The 14,605-nt window shown below is 35.4% G+C and overlaps 1 protein-coding gene across 1 annotated transcript in view; it reads right to left on the bottom strand.

The window, feature by feature from the left end:
- Znf804b (zinc finger protein 804B) overlaps positions 1-14,605 on the bottom strand; it is a 479,575-nt gene that overhangs the window by 268,524 nt on the left and 196,446 nt on the right. The window lies entirely within an intron of this gene.

Below are 14,605 nucleotides of genomic sequence, written 5' to 3'. Positions count from 1 at the left end.
GTACTAGTGATTGAACTCTTGGCTTCTTGCTCTAACTTGGCTTTCACACTCACGGTTGGTGCTGTACCACCTGGGCCATATCCTAAATTCTAGAGTTTTGCTGTTTAATTAGAGATAAGAAACTCACAAATGTGTCAGCCCAGTTGGCTTTGAACCTTAATCCTAAAATCTCAGTCCTCTGAGTCACTATGATTAGAGACATGAGCCATTATCCCTCAAATATATACATAAGCATACACACACACACATAATTGTATTTGTTAGGGTCATCATAATTCCCTTGATTCCATAATTCCCTTCTTCCATATGGCATCCTTTCTCAGGCAAGGAGGAAGAAGTCCAGGCCAAGCACTGGGTCACCAGAAATGCTGGTTTCTGGGGGAAGGGGTGGAAAAAGAGGTCCCCAGCACAGTACTCATGGTTTCCAGAAATGGTTCTGAACTGATCTTCCGTGGTGCGGTGAAACTTCACTGCATCTGGGTGTGGTAGTGTTGCAGTATTGTTCTGCAGCTCTGGATCTTCAGGTGAGTTGCTACTTGGACCCCTTAGAGTCACAGGTTGGTCAAGATTGCAGCTCATCTGCACTGCAGACAGGGTGGAGGGGCTGGGAGGGAGAAAGATAGGTACTTCACAGGTTTCTGTCTTTGTGTGTTGGAGGTATAAGTTCTTGGTTCTTGTGGTTCTTGTGATTCTCTATCTGGATACATTTTCCTTGTCATTCTCTTAAGGAGATGTGAGTGGTAGGACACTAAATCTGTTTGATCAAAGGGAGCTTAGGTGGTTCCTTGTTGCTATTCTGCCATTTTGCTCTATTTTCTTGTTTATTATTTCTTTTTTTTAAGTGAAGAGTTTCTTTTTATTTATTTGTTTGTTTATTTTTATTGTGAGAATACCGTACAGAGGAGTTACAATTACATGGGTAAGATAATGAGTATATTTCTTATCAAGCATTGTTGCCTTCTCTTTGTTATGCTGTGATAAAGTACTTAGTTTAATGCAATCCAATTATTCATATATTTTTTGTTGCCTGTGCTCCTCAAATCACACACACACACACACACACACACACACACACACACACACACACACACACACACACACACACACAATTGGATAAGTTCATTTTCCAACTTAATTTGCCTCAAAGAAGTAGATTGCTCTTTCTGGTCACAAAACAACCTCATTACAGACCCATAACTTAATGACAGTGCCTTTGAGTAGGAAAACTTCATATTCTCTTTGTGTGCAAATTCAGTGTTTTGTTTCCAAACTACCCCTTCTTTATGTTGATATGGAAATGGTCTCCTGATGTTTCCTTGTACTGCTAATATTTCCTGAAATTAGCAGACAAATGAAACTCCTAAAAACAGTGATATGCTACTCTTCATAGTGTTGTGCTACTGTTTGTGCTGCACCATTACCTAAATGCAGCCTGAAAACCAGCAGGATCCCAGGGAAAAGCAATGACTTGCCCAAAGCCACAGTACACTGCATTAGAATTCAGATCAAGTGGGTTCCAGATGAGCCAAGCTAATTAAGTCCTCCTCTTGCTGCTTCCCTCTCCTTTACAAATGAAAGTGGGAAGAGACTCATCCACCATCCTTGCAGAATGTGAAGTTATTGGCTCTTCTCTCCCCTAAATAAGAGAGCAGGGAAATCAGAATTTCCTCGTTTATTTATTATCTTGATGACTCCAGGGTGTGTGAGCTTCTGCTACAAGGGTATTTTTTTCTCCTATTTCTCCTTCTTTACCAGGAGTGGTAGAAATTTAGGCTCATGAATTTAGTTCTCAGAGAGGATCTTCAGAGAACCAAAGAATAAATTGGCTATCGGGTCCCATGAAGGGCTGTGGGAGTCTGTAACTATGGGTTTTCCCTTTTCCACTTACTTGTCAGTGGTTAGGAACAGAAGATAGAAACCTTCATAGAACTGAATTATTAAACATTAGGAAAGATCTTTAACAAAATATATGATTGTAGATGCATAGTCAGTTTATGTTACCCTTTTCATAGCTGTTTTATATCCTATGTCAATTTTTATAGAATTAATAAGCACACATTGTAGGTCTCTTCCCCCTATTCCTCCACCACTGCCCCTTAGCATTACAAAGCTAATAGCATACACTGGACAGAAATTTCTATTCTCCCTATGGAGCAAACACATGTCCACCAAACCATTTAGTTTCGTTGTAGCTTGATGGATAGTTGACTGGTTGGTTTAATGAATCCTTTACTGTTTGTTTGATCGATGAAGCTAGAAGAGGACAGTATGCTTTACATAGCTTATGTACAAGAAAAAAAATATATAAAGTATGCTGGTGGTTCCTGTGTGGAATCCTACCTTCTCAGGGCGCTGGGATCTGAGGATCCTGCATAGTTTGAAGCCAGCCAGGGCAGGAGAGGCTGTGAGACTCTTATTTCCAAATAACTACAAAAAGGTTTGAAGTGGAGCTTTGGCTCAAGTGGTATAGCACTAGCCTTGAGCATAAAAGCTCAGGAAAAGTGCCAGGCTCTGAGTACAAGCCCCAGGATCAGCACACACCAAAAAAGTAGAAATATAGTAATGATGATTTTTAAACATGAGAAAAATTTATGTGGCCATTACTAACATAAAAGAACTTTAAAAATACTGAGTTTTTGTAAGTACACACCATAGCTATCACAAGTAAATTAATTATTTATCAGACATTTCTCAATGTGTTTTTTAATGTCAATAAATTTTCTGTAGGCTTGCCTAGCTCCATTACCAAGGTGTTTCCAAGCTATCAGACAGAGAGACAGATGGGGAAGAAAGCTCTATTGGGTGAGGAAGAGGTTATAGGAGACATATAAATAAATACGAAGTCATGATGTATAAAAGAAAAATGATACTTGTGGTCTGTGCAGGAGGCTCTAGGAGACAGGTATAATCACAAAAAAGAGGAGTTTTCAAAAGAAAAATGAAAAGTAAAAAGATAGAAGATTGCAAGGAAATAGGAATGGGTTACTAAAGGTACAAATGTATGGATATGGATGGCATTTCCAAAAGCACGTCATGCAAACGGAAAAGAAATGTCCAAAGTGCTAGATAAAATCCACAGAGAATGGCTGAAAGAGTGGATTCCTGTTTCTTTTCCTTTATGAATATCAGTTCAAAATTAAACTTACTGTAAGTAGAATATTAATATATATCTACATAGCTACAAATAAATGTTTTGTTAGTAATTACCTTGACAGGATACAGAAAGCCAAGTTTTAGGCTGTTATCACTTTGTAATTTTTATAAAAAGAAAAATAATTTTTCTCATTCACTAATCTCTTATCCACAAAATGGTATTTTAAATTTCAAATATCTATTTTTTTACTTCAGATACAAAACTATATGAGGCATTGGACAATAAAAATACCAATTATAATTACTTTTTGTGTATATTAAATGAAGAAATTCTTAAAATTGGAGAAAATAATAAAGCAGTAGATACCAAATATTATTTATACAAAATTCCCATTAAACATAAATTAGCTTTTGCCCATATTTTTCAATGATCTATTTGGTAAAATCAAATTAAAAGATTATGTTATTTCTTTCACCTACCCACTTCATTTAATTTTCTAGTTTAGAATAAAATGAGGATTTAGTATTATATACCTTAAATGTAAACCTTTAATACTACAGAGTAGATATTGTTTCCTGTAAGAACTTTGAGCTCAATTGTGTTGTATTTAAATATTTTTCTTAAGGTATAGTGTAGTGTTTCTTTGAAAAAAGCTTGAACATCTCTTAAGCCTAACCTTGTAGATTTGCGGTGAAACTGATTACAATCTTGTTCTTTTTTCATATCATGTTATTCAAGTGATGTTTTCAAATCTTTTGTGCTAGTCTGAAGAAACTAAGAACATAAGAGTGAATTGATTGCTAAATACTAATGGGAAAGGATTGTCTCAAAAAAAAGAAGAAAATATCTTACACTTTTCCACATTTTTTACATAATGGTCAAACATATTTAACAAAATCTTGGTAATCTTTTTGTAAAAGCCTTTTTGCCCATTTCACTGAGAAATACTTTCAGCTAGCTGAGCTAATGCAGGCTCATTAAAGAGGCTAAAGCACTTTGTACATTAGGATTCTGTTCTGCACTTTGCTTTTAGGCCAATTATCCCATATTGTAGGGTGAGGGGAGACAATGTTCTACCCCACATTCACTCCATTCTCAGCTCTCTTGACATTACATATCTCTGTGATATTATTATCTTCCATCTATCTAAGGTTACATTTATTCCCTTAGGGTCACAGGAAAGTTTCTTCAAATCAGATTGGCAACAATTTCATCCAGTATTTTTAATCTCATAAATGTAAGGTGAATCACAATAATTTAGTTTAATAAGTCAATGGGAGTTTCTTCTGATCATATGCATTTGGAAATATCATCAAATCCTCTGTTCTTATCTCTTGAAAATCATTTCTCATTTCACTGTGTTCCTAATCTACAGATATTCCTTTATGCCCACATTTCCACTCACTGTTTTCTTTCCTATATACACATGAGATTGGCGGCCACATATTTTTACTTTCTAGGACAAATCTCATTCACTTTACTATGTTTAGGGTATCTTCTGTCAAACCGATGAGATTTGTGACTCTGGAATGGCTAAAATAGGACAGTAGGATATTAAGGATGAGGAATGTAAAGGAATAATAGACACTCAAATCATCTTCTATAAATGAGAAGTACCATAGGAAAATGTGATTCTAAAGCAAGAGGGCAGAGAAGGAAGTGATCAGGTAGAGCAAAAGTAAAGTCAAAGAAAGGTGAAGCGGTATTGAGTGACTTTATATGGAGGGCACAGTGTCTTGTGCTGTGTGGAGGTAGTGGACGATGTGAGGGCTGACAGGGCTTCCCAGGAAGGGACTTTCAAAGGGGAAGAAGATTTGGGCTAGTTCAGCTGACATTCAGGCAAAATAGTAGAGAATTTCATAAAGTAAAATCAAAGACAATCAATAGAATATGGGAAAATTTTCACCATCTATTCTACAGATAAAAATAATAGTATACAAGAAAGCTTGCTGTCTACTCATGTTTACTGCACGTCTGTTCACAATAGACAAACTGCGCAATCGGCCCAAATAACCAATAGCTGATGAATAGAAAAACAAAATATTATGTTACATCATATTATATTTCATAAATATGCATGCACATATATATGTATATGTATATGTACTGTGGAATACTACTCAGATGTAAAGAGAAATAAAACTATGTCATTTGCAGGAAAGCAGACAGGACTGGGAATTATCCTATTGAGCAAGCTAAGCCAAGCTCCAAAAAGCACAAATTGCTTTTGTCAATTATTTGTAGAGAATGAATGCATAATTATGTAAAAGATGAGAGCAGTGGTAATTAGACAAAAACGTAAAAGAAGACTTCTACAAGGGTATCAATAGGAGTAGGTGAAAAGGGGGATACTAAGGATTTGAGGATTAAAAGACATCAGATGCACACACATATACATATATACATACAATATATACACACATATATATACACATACACACACATACATGAATGCAGTATAACTAATATCACCAAGTGCTATGTTGTTCATAAAAGGAAAGATAGATTGAATGGGGTAAATTTGTTTAAAGTGCACCATGTATATATGGAAATACACATGAAAGCTCTTCATATTAAAAAACAGTGCTCATTCAGAAGTAAAATAAAAAATAACCAGTTACCAACATTCTGATGAGAAAGAGGTCATAAGCTTTGGAAGGATTAGAATAACTTAATGGCAAAACTAAGTTCTGAAAGGTAGTTCAAATTTTGAGAGATAGGGTGAATCAGGGAGCTATTTTGGCAGAGAACCCTAATTAATCATAGGCCAAATTAAGCAACTTATGAATAATTGAAGTAAAGAAAGTTTGTGACTTTTTCTAGGTAGATGATTATATCAGGTGTGTGGGTGGCTCTTGTTGAGAGAAATTGTACAGATTGCCATTGATGATATCCAAATGTTTTACTCAAAGAATCTGCGGATTTTATTTGTATGTACGTATGTATGTATGTACTTATATATGTATGTATCTATCTATCCTTATGTTTAGGGGAATAAGTAATGGAGGAATTTTATGCAAAGATGTAAGTTGATTCGTTTAGAGCTTTAAAAACATTACTTTGATGATAATTTGGAAAGGGGTGAGAAACCAGATAGGAACCACAATCAGGAAAATGTTGGAATAGTGCAACAAGAGATGAAAAACCTAGGCTAAGAAGGAGATAAATAAAAGTCAAATATGAGCAAAGTCAAAGAAAGATGCTTTTCTTCTCAATAACTACTTTTTTTTTTAACAGGGTTGAGGGACAAAGCAATTGTTGTACTTTCCTTCTTTCTGGTTTAAATGATAATGAGGTTAAGTAAGCATTTATTGGTATCATGAATCAAGAAAAATAATATAGTAGCAATGAAATTAGAAAAAGATAGTGAACATTTTGGTGACATCATTCTTTTTTTTTTTTTTTTTGCCAGTTGTCGGGGTTGAACTCTGGGCCTGGGTGATGTCCCTTAGCACTTCAGCTCAAGACTAGTTCCCTACCACTTGAGCCACAGCACTACTTCTGGCTTTTTTCCGCTTATGTGGTGCTGAGGAATCGAACCCAGGGCCTCATGCATGCAAGGCAAGCACTCTACCACTGAGCCAACTTCCCAGCCCCTGGTGACATCATTCTTATCCGTAGTAATTTTATCTTTCAGTAATTCAAATATTTACAATGCAAGTGCTGTTTAAAGATATATGGTAGAAAGTAGGAAATACAGAAATGACTTATGTATTTATAGGAAAGATAACCAAGTATGTACATTCTGAACTATAAACAATGCTAAATAGAAAAAATGAGGTACAGACAGCATCTCTCTGACAGGGAAGACTAGAGTTGCATAAAGACCAAAGAAGTCATTAACACACACACACACACACACACACACACACACACACACACACACACACACACACACACACACACACACACACACACACACACACACACACACACACACTAGCTAGAAGTTAGCATCATCAGTACAACCAGAGGGGACATGCTTGAAATTTAGGAAGAAACTGGCCTAGGAGAAAATAACGTGTGATGTGTTATTTATTTTTGTGAAACCAGCATTGTATCAAATGCATAACTTTATCAAATGAAAAAATGCCATGAATCACATCAGTTTAGGATGTCAGCTCATGAAGTTTGCCTAGATGTACTCTTGGCATATATTTTTTAAAATTAGAAACTTACTAGTTAGTGCATTTATTATATATCCTATTGCAGTGATGCCATTTGTTATTTATACTGTATGGCTAGCTTTAATTTTCATTCCTTGTAACTATATTTTCAAACCATATTTTACTCTTATACCATTCATCCACCTATTTTCCCACTTGCAACCCAGTGCCTTTCAATTTTAATACCTCTGTCCTCCCTGTTTCATTCCTGTCTCCTTTGTTTCCTACACAGGACTGTAAAAACAGACCATGGCGATTGATAGACTGAACTTCTGAATATCTGAAACTCTTGAAAGATCAGTACTTACTTCCCATTTTCCTTCCAGCAAACAAAACAAATCAAATACACTCTCCCTAACGAAACCCAACTATCAAGACTAATTCATCAGATGTTCCATCATATGTGTTCATTTGTTTCAACCTGGAAGAAAGCATATATTTTGGAATTAACTTTAATGCTTGCTTTTTCCTCCATGCAAAATAGAGTCATAAGAAGTAGATTAATTTAGTGTTTATAAAGTTCTCAAATATGATCTGACTTGACCAATGAATATTATTTTAATTAATCTGATTAAAATAAAGTAAAATACAATAATACAGAATTTGGCAATATTGGGGATGGATTCAGAGCTAAACAGTTGCAAAGCTACTACTTGAGCCATGTTGTTATTTTCAAGAAAGGGTTTTGCTTTATGCCTCAGCTTGGCTGTAATACTGTTTGTCCTTCCCCTGATCACAGGAGACAACAGGCATGTGGCATTGTTTCCAGTCATTGACTGAATGAAATCTCATGAACTTCTAAACTGAAACTGGCTTTAATCCCTACCTTGATGATCTCCATCTCTCAAAGAGCTCTGATTACAGGTTTGAGCTACTGTGCCAAAATTAACATATACTTTAAAAAGTCTGTATCATCAGTTATGTGACTAGCCAATAAAGTAGGGACATTTCCTAAGTAAGATTGCTATTCAAAAAGGATAGTATTACATAGTAAAGTTTCCATGTAATGCACTAGCAGTGTAGGTTTGAGTAATCTGAACAGCTATGATAGCATTATCTTAACTGGAGATGTTTAACTAAGGAAAAGTAACTTCAGTAGCCAAAGTCCATAGAGAAAATTTTAAAATACCCCAGAAGAAACCTCAATATTCTTCTTATTATTTGGTGTGTCAATACTTTCTGTCATTCCAACCCTCACGTTTACAGAAACATTTTAGGGCTATGTAGATTATCAGAATTTAATGAGTTCCTAACTTGTTCTAGGAAATAAGACATGTACCAGATAAGAAAACAAATGAAGACTCTACTGGAAGAGACAAATGTGGATACAGATAAAGTTTACAGAGAGCCCTTGTTATCTACAGCTACAAATTTACAAGGAGATAACTACTGAAAAAAAAATCTGTAAATACTCAGGATAGCTAGAATTCAGTTCTTTAAAATTATTCAAGTTTTTCTGCATTGTAGGTGAGCAGGTCTGAGCATTCATAATTTGATGACATTACTGTCATCAACATTACTCTTGTATCTAAGAATGCTGTTCATAGAAAACTAGATCATATTTTATGCTTGTTTATCTCAAACATGCAGATGCTTGATTCATTTACCCATAATGCACAACTTCTGCTAAATTTTGCCTTTAGGCCGATCTAAAATTTTCACTAAAACACATGATGTACCCTTTTGGTCTTTGAGGATTATCTTAACTTTTCACTTTGTTCTTGTACTTTATGGAAGGCCTATTTTCAAAAAATGCAGGGCAGGGAAATTCTCAGCACATCCCACAACAATTTGAACACAGTTGACAATAATGTGGAAGTGACTGAGAGCTTTTCTGCAGTAATAGAGTTATATAAGGCATGCAGAGAAATAAAGTTTCTGCTTATAAAGTTTCTTTTGATTTTTTAAAAAATTAAACTTGATCTTTGACTATGCTTCTTCAAAATCATGTTTAATAAATCCTCAAGTAAGCCAGGCTTCATGTAATGCAGGATCTTTCAATGCCCTGTTAAGCAAAGATGAGGAACACATTTCCTACCTTGCTTTATTTGTACAATTAGAAGTCTTACCTTAAGTTTTCTCAGAAAAAATAAGATGAGCAGGGATTTTAGTTTAGTTGAGAGGATGAATGACTGCAGGCTGGAGAGCTTTCAGTATGAGAGAATGTCATGATACAAGTAATGCAGCTTGTATATAGAAAATGAATGAGATAGGTGAACAAAAAGAGGTTAAAGCAATAAAGGAAAAGCATTTAGGTGTTGCTACTCCTAGAAATTAATTATGCATCATCTTAAACACAAAATCAGGAATTTAGTTTTTGTCTTAAGAAATAAAATTCAAACATTTGTTGTTGTTTGTTTTTTTTGGGGGGGGGAGGTCCAGTCGTGGGGCCTGAACTCTGGGCCTGGGCGCTGTCCCTCAGCTCTTCAGCTCAAGGCTAGCGCTCTACCACTTGAGCCACAGCGCCACTTCTGGCTTTTTTCTTTTTTCTTATGTGGTGCTGAGGAATCAAACCCAGGGTCTCAGGCATGCAAGGCAAATGCTCTACCACTAAGCCACCTTCCCAGCCCAAATTCAAACATTTGAGACAGAGGATTTTACATATAAGTTATGTTACGAGATGCAACCCAGATACTATGCAAGCGCTATGATAAATGCACTACACAGGAGAAAACTATTATAAAGAGAAAGCTTAGAAAACTTGGAAATCACCCAGCTAGACCTAGTGATCTATTGCTCTGAGAAAAGTTCAAGCACTTAGGAAATGAGTATAACTTATTTATTTCTTAGGATGATGTTTTGGTAGGGGAAATGTGTGAGCAGTAAGTATAAAAAGGTACATTAATAGTGAGACTTTAGGAAACTTAGAACTATTCAACTGTTGCCATTGAATTATTGCCCTGAGGCTGGCCACTGAGAATGACAATGTTGATCAGACAATACTTCTAATTGTACACATAAAGCCAGGTAGGAAATGCTTTCCTCATCTTTGCTTAACAGTAACATTGAAACATCCTACATTACACGAAGCCTGGCTTACTTAAGGATTTATAGAACATGATTTTGATGAAGCACGGTCAAAGATTTTTTAAAATCCACCGAACTTGAGCTACTTCAATGCCCTATGTGTTGATATTTACAGAGCTATAAAACAATCCCCCAGAATAACAAATGGAAGCAAGGGACATTTAAAACATGTTTATTTTCCAGAGATCAGGGAAAATAGTATTAGACTCATATAATAATGTGGGGTCTGATAAATTTTGTTTCAATTTACTTTCACTAAATTCTCTGAGATACAACTTGGTGTTTTGGGAATATATTTGAACCCAAGGTCTACTTTCTATAGCCAATCTGTCATTTATCAGAAAATCTGACATACCTATCTATAACCCAGAATAGAACAGCATTCCAGGAAAATGGAGTACTCTATACTTCCTCATAACTATTGAGAATTTTAGGAAACAGAGAGAGAGAGAGAGAGAGAGAGAGAGAGAGAGAGAGAGAGAGAGAGAGAGAGAGAGAGAGAGAGAGAGAGAGAGAGAGTTGTGTGTGTGTATTTGTGTGTGTGTGTGTGTGTGTGTGTGTGTGTGTGTGTGCTTGTGTGTGTGTGCCTGTATCTGTGTGTGTATAAAGATGGGCAGGACATGAGAAGATCTCACTTCACCACAACTTCATATATGCTTGACTTGCTAGCCACAAGAAGTGTTCTCATTCATATAACTAGATTTTTGTTGAATTGATTAGAAATAGGCTAAGAGACTAAGGCCACTGTTGGCTCAACCTGTGATCCTAGCTACTAAGGATGCTCAAAAACGAACTTTACAATTTAGGCAGGGGAGTGTAGTTGTGGAGGTGGGAGGGAAGGGAGAATTGGGGAAAAACAAAGGAGGAGGCAAAAATGCTTGATAGGAAATATACTTATGACCTTGCTCATGTAAACTGTAACCCCTCTGTACAGTATTTTCACAATAAAAAAACTTATTTAAAGAAAAGATAGCAGTTCAGGAAAAGTCTGAGAAACTCTCATCTATGATTAACCACAAAACCCTGGAATTGTAGATGTAGTTCAAGTGGTAGAGGGTTATCCTTGAGCAAAAGAGCTCAGGGACAGCACTTAGGCCCAAGTTCAAGCCCTAGTACCAATGGACACACACACACACACACACAAAGAGAGAAAAAGAGAGAGAGAGAGAGAGAGAGAGAGAGAGAGAGAGAGAGAGAGAGAGAGAGAGAAAGTACAGACATTCACATGTGAAGAAACAGGACAGTCAAGTTTAGAGAGAAAAAGACAACCATGATAAAGGAACATTTAAGGCAAAAGTGTGGATTTTATTTTATTTTTGAAAAGTGCAGTTTGGTTCCATATGAGCAGAATAGCTCAATAGTTATGTACATAAGACCATATAAGATGATAAGTGAAATGAACTTCAAGATATGGACACAAAAGGTTTTTCTTCGTTGTTGTTGTTTTGAATGTAGTATGTGATATTTTTTTCTTTTGCATGTTCTTCCCACTATGGTATATACCCTGTTGTCACTGTATTTGATTTTGGTACCCTGGTATTATGTATATGTTTATTGGAATTAGGGAAGGGAACAACAAAATGGTGAGACAAAGGACAAGGGTGGAACCAAGGCAACAGTGATATTCACAAGACAATATGTTGGAAATAAATTGTACAACTTAAGGAGTGGTGAGGGGAAGGGAAAGTAGGTGCAAAATGAGGGAAGGGGCAACAAGTTTGACAAGAATTGTACTTATTAGAGGGAAGGGGGAGGGGGGAGAGATGGGAAGGGATGGGAAGGGGAAACAAAGAAGGAGGTAACAATGCTTGATAAGAAATGTACTCATTACCTTGCCCATGTAATTGTAACCCCTCTGTACAGTATTTTCACAATATATAAAAAATGAATTGCACTTATTACCTTAATTATGTAACTATAGCCCTCTGTACATCACCTTGACAATGAAAAAATAAGTGCAATTTGAGCAGGTAAGTTCGAATGCACACTTACCCAAGGGAAAGTAAAACTTTTCAAGATATTGGAATTTTAAAGGGCATATTGTCTTTGAAGATACATCCTGGCAAATAGACTATTATATAATAGTTATTTAATTTTGTTCCTATTACATCTAACTAATATACATTCAAAACTTGTTTTAAAATGTTCTATGACATCAATAAAATCAATATCTATTAACATTGGTTGTTAATGGGAAAACAGAAAGACTATGAGCTTTTAGGTTGACAATGTCTCAGTTTTCTGTTGATTCAGTAACATAACTAACCTAACTTTTTCTTAAGCATTCATTACTTTTTGGAACCAAATACCAAAAATCAAATTGACCACAAATATCATGAAATAATTTAATGAAAATTTCATTTTAATGTTTTCATACATTAGAATTATATAAAGAAAGTGCCTATCCTATCCTCTTTTCAGATTTCTGTGTGTGTGCATTTTTTATTGTAAAACTGCTATACAGAGGGGTTATAGTTATGAGCAAGGTAATGAGTACATTTCCTAATTTCCTACTGAGCATTGTTGCCTTTTCATATTTAAAGAATATCAAAGGGCTTCTATCGAGGTAAGGAAAAAGATATCACACTAAATTTCATATATAATATTTCAAAAGTCTCTAGAATTGAGTGCATTATTTAGGGAACAGCTGAATAAAAGAAATAAATGGAGAAAAATTAACATATCTTAAAAGAATTAAATCTTTCAGACATAAACATTAACTCAACAACAGAGAAAATAAAAGATGGTATTATTTTTGATAAATGTCATGTAAAATAGAAACTCAATGAGGAGAAATAAATTATTTTATGAAGAGCTTATTATTACACAAAAATTCTTATAATCCTAAGCAAATAAACCCATGAATTATAGATGCATATCTTTAATACATATAGTCTAACTTATGAAAAATCTAAAAAATTAGTGCACAATAAATATGAATATTTATATAGAAAATTACTGCTTTTTGGAGACATCCTATACTTGTATCCTTTCAAACATTCTAATTCTCTCCTTAGCTCAGAATGAACACTAATTAATTTTATAGTATGAACAAAATAAAATGATTTTATATTCTGAAAGTAATTAAGCAGAGCCAAGTTCAACAATACTATTTTTATCATTCTATATTTACACTAATACACTACATAAATGTTTTGGCATGTATACGATTTTCTCATTTGAAAGGAGGAAATGCTTATTTGTCATTGCTTTGCTAATTAGAATTTTAAAGAGAGATGGATATCAACTTTGTAAAAATAATTTGAAGATGAGAGAAATTCTGCCATAGAAGCAATCCTGGAAACACTGATCTTCCAACACTAGAATCACTGCTGTATTTCACTGGCTGTGAATTCACTCATTTTTTTCCCAGAAGTTGTTTAACTATTTTCTCTCTTGTCTCGTGTTCATTTTACAAAATATGAATCTTTCATGAATCTGTAAGGCACAAACATAAATTGGTTCTAATTTTCTTTTTTATATGTTTTTTATTGTAAAAATACGGTACATGAGCAAGGTCATGAATGCATTTCCTATCAAGCATTGTTACCTCCTCCTTTGTTATTCCCCTATCCTCCCTTTCCTTCCACCTCCACAACTACACTCCATCCTCTCCCCTCTCCCCTCCCCTCCTAAATTGTAAAGGTCGTTTTTCAGCATTGTGTTTTGTACATCTCGTTGTTACAATGGGTCAACATGTATCCCTATTTAAGCATTTTGTTTTTTCCCTTCCCCTCCCCAAGCTAGAGAAGTGTATATACAAGATGCAGGGCACCAACATCAAATACAGTGAAAACAGGGGTTATACCTTAGGGGAAGAACATACAAAGAAAAAAAAAACCACTTTCAAAAGCAGTATGGAGGTTCCTCAAAAGACTCCACATAGAGCTCCCCTATGACCCAGCAATCCCACTTTTGGGCATTTACCCAAACGATCACAAACAAGACTATACTAAAGCTACCAGCAATAAACTATGCTTATTGCAGCATTATTTACCATAGCTAAGATCTGGAACCAACCCAGATGCCCCTCAGTAGATGAATGGATCAAGAAAATATGATAGAGAGATAGATAGAGAGATAGAGAGAGAGAGAGAGAGAGAGAGAGAGAGAGAGAGAGAGAGAGAGAGAGAGAGAGAGAGAGAGAGAGAGAGAGAGAGATCGTGGAATTCTATGCCTCCAAAGAATGACAGTGCCCCATTTGTTAGGAAATGGAAAGACTTGGAAAAATTATATTAAGTGAAGTAAACCAGGCCCAAAGAAACATAGGTCCTACGGTTTTCCTTATTTGCAATAACTTGTATATGTCTGGGACAAG

Source organism: Dipodomys merriami, unplaced genomic scaffold (assembly GCF_024711535.1).
Source record: "Dipodomys merriami isolate MVZ:Mamm:240054 unplaced genomic scaffold, mDipMer1.0.p SCAF_5, whole genome shotgun sequence".
Lineage (NCBI taxonomy): Eukaryota > Metazoa > Chordata > Mammalia > Rodentia > Heteromyidae > Dipodomys > Dipodomys merriami.
The sequence above is the reverse complement of the archived record's forward strand: the minus strand, read 5'-3'. Positions and strand labels throughout refer to the sequence as shown.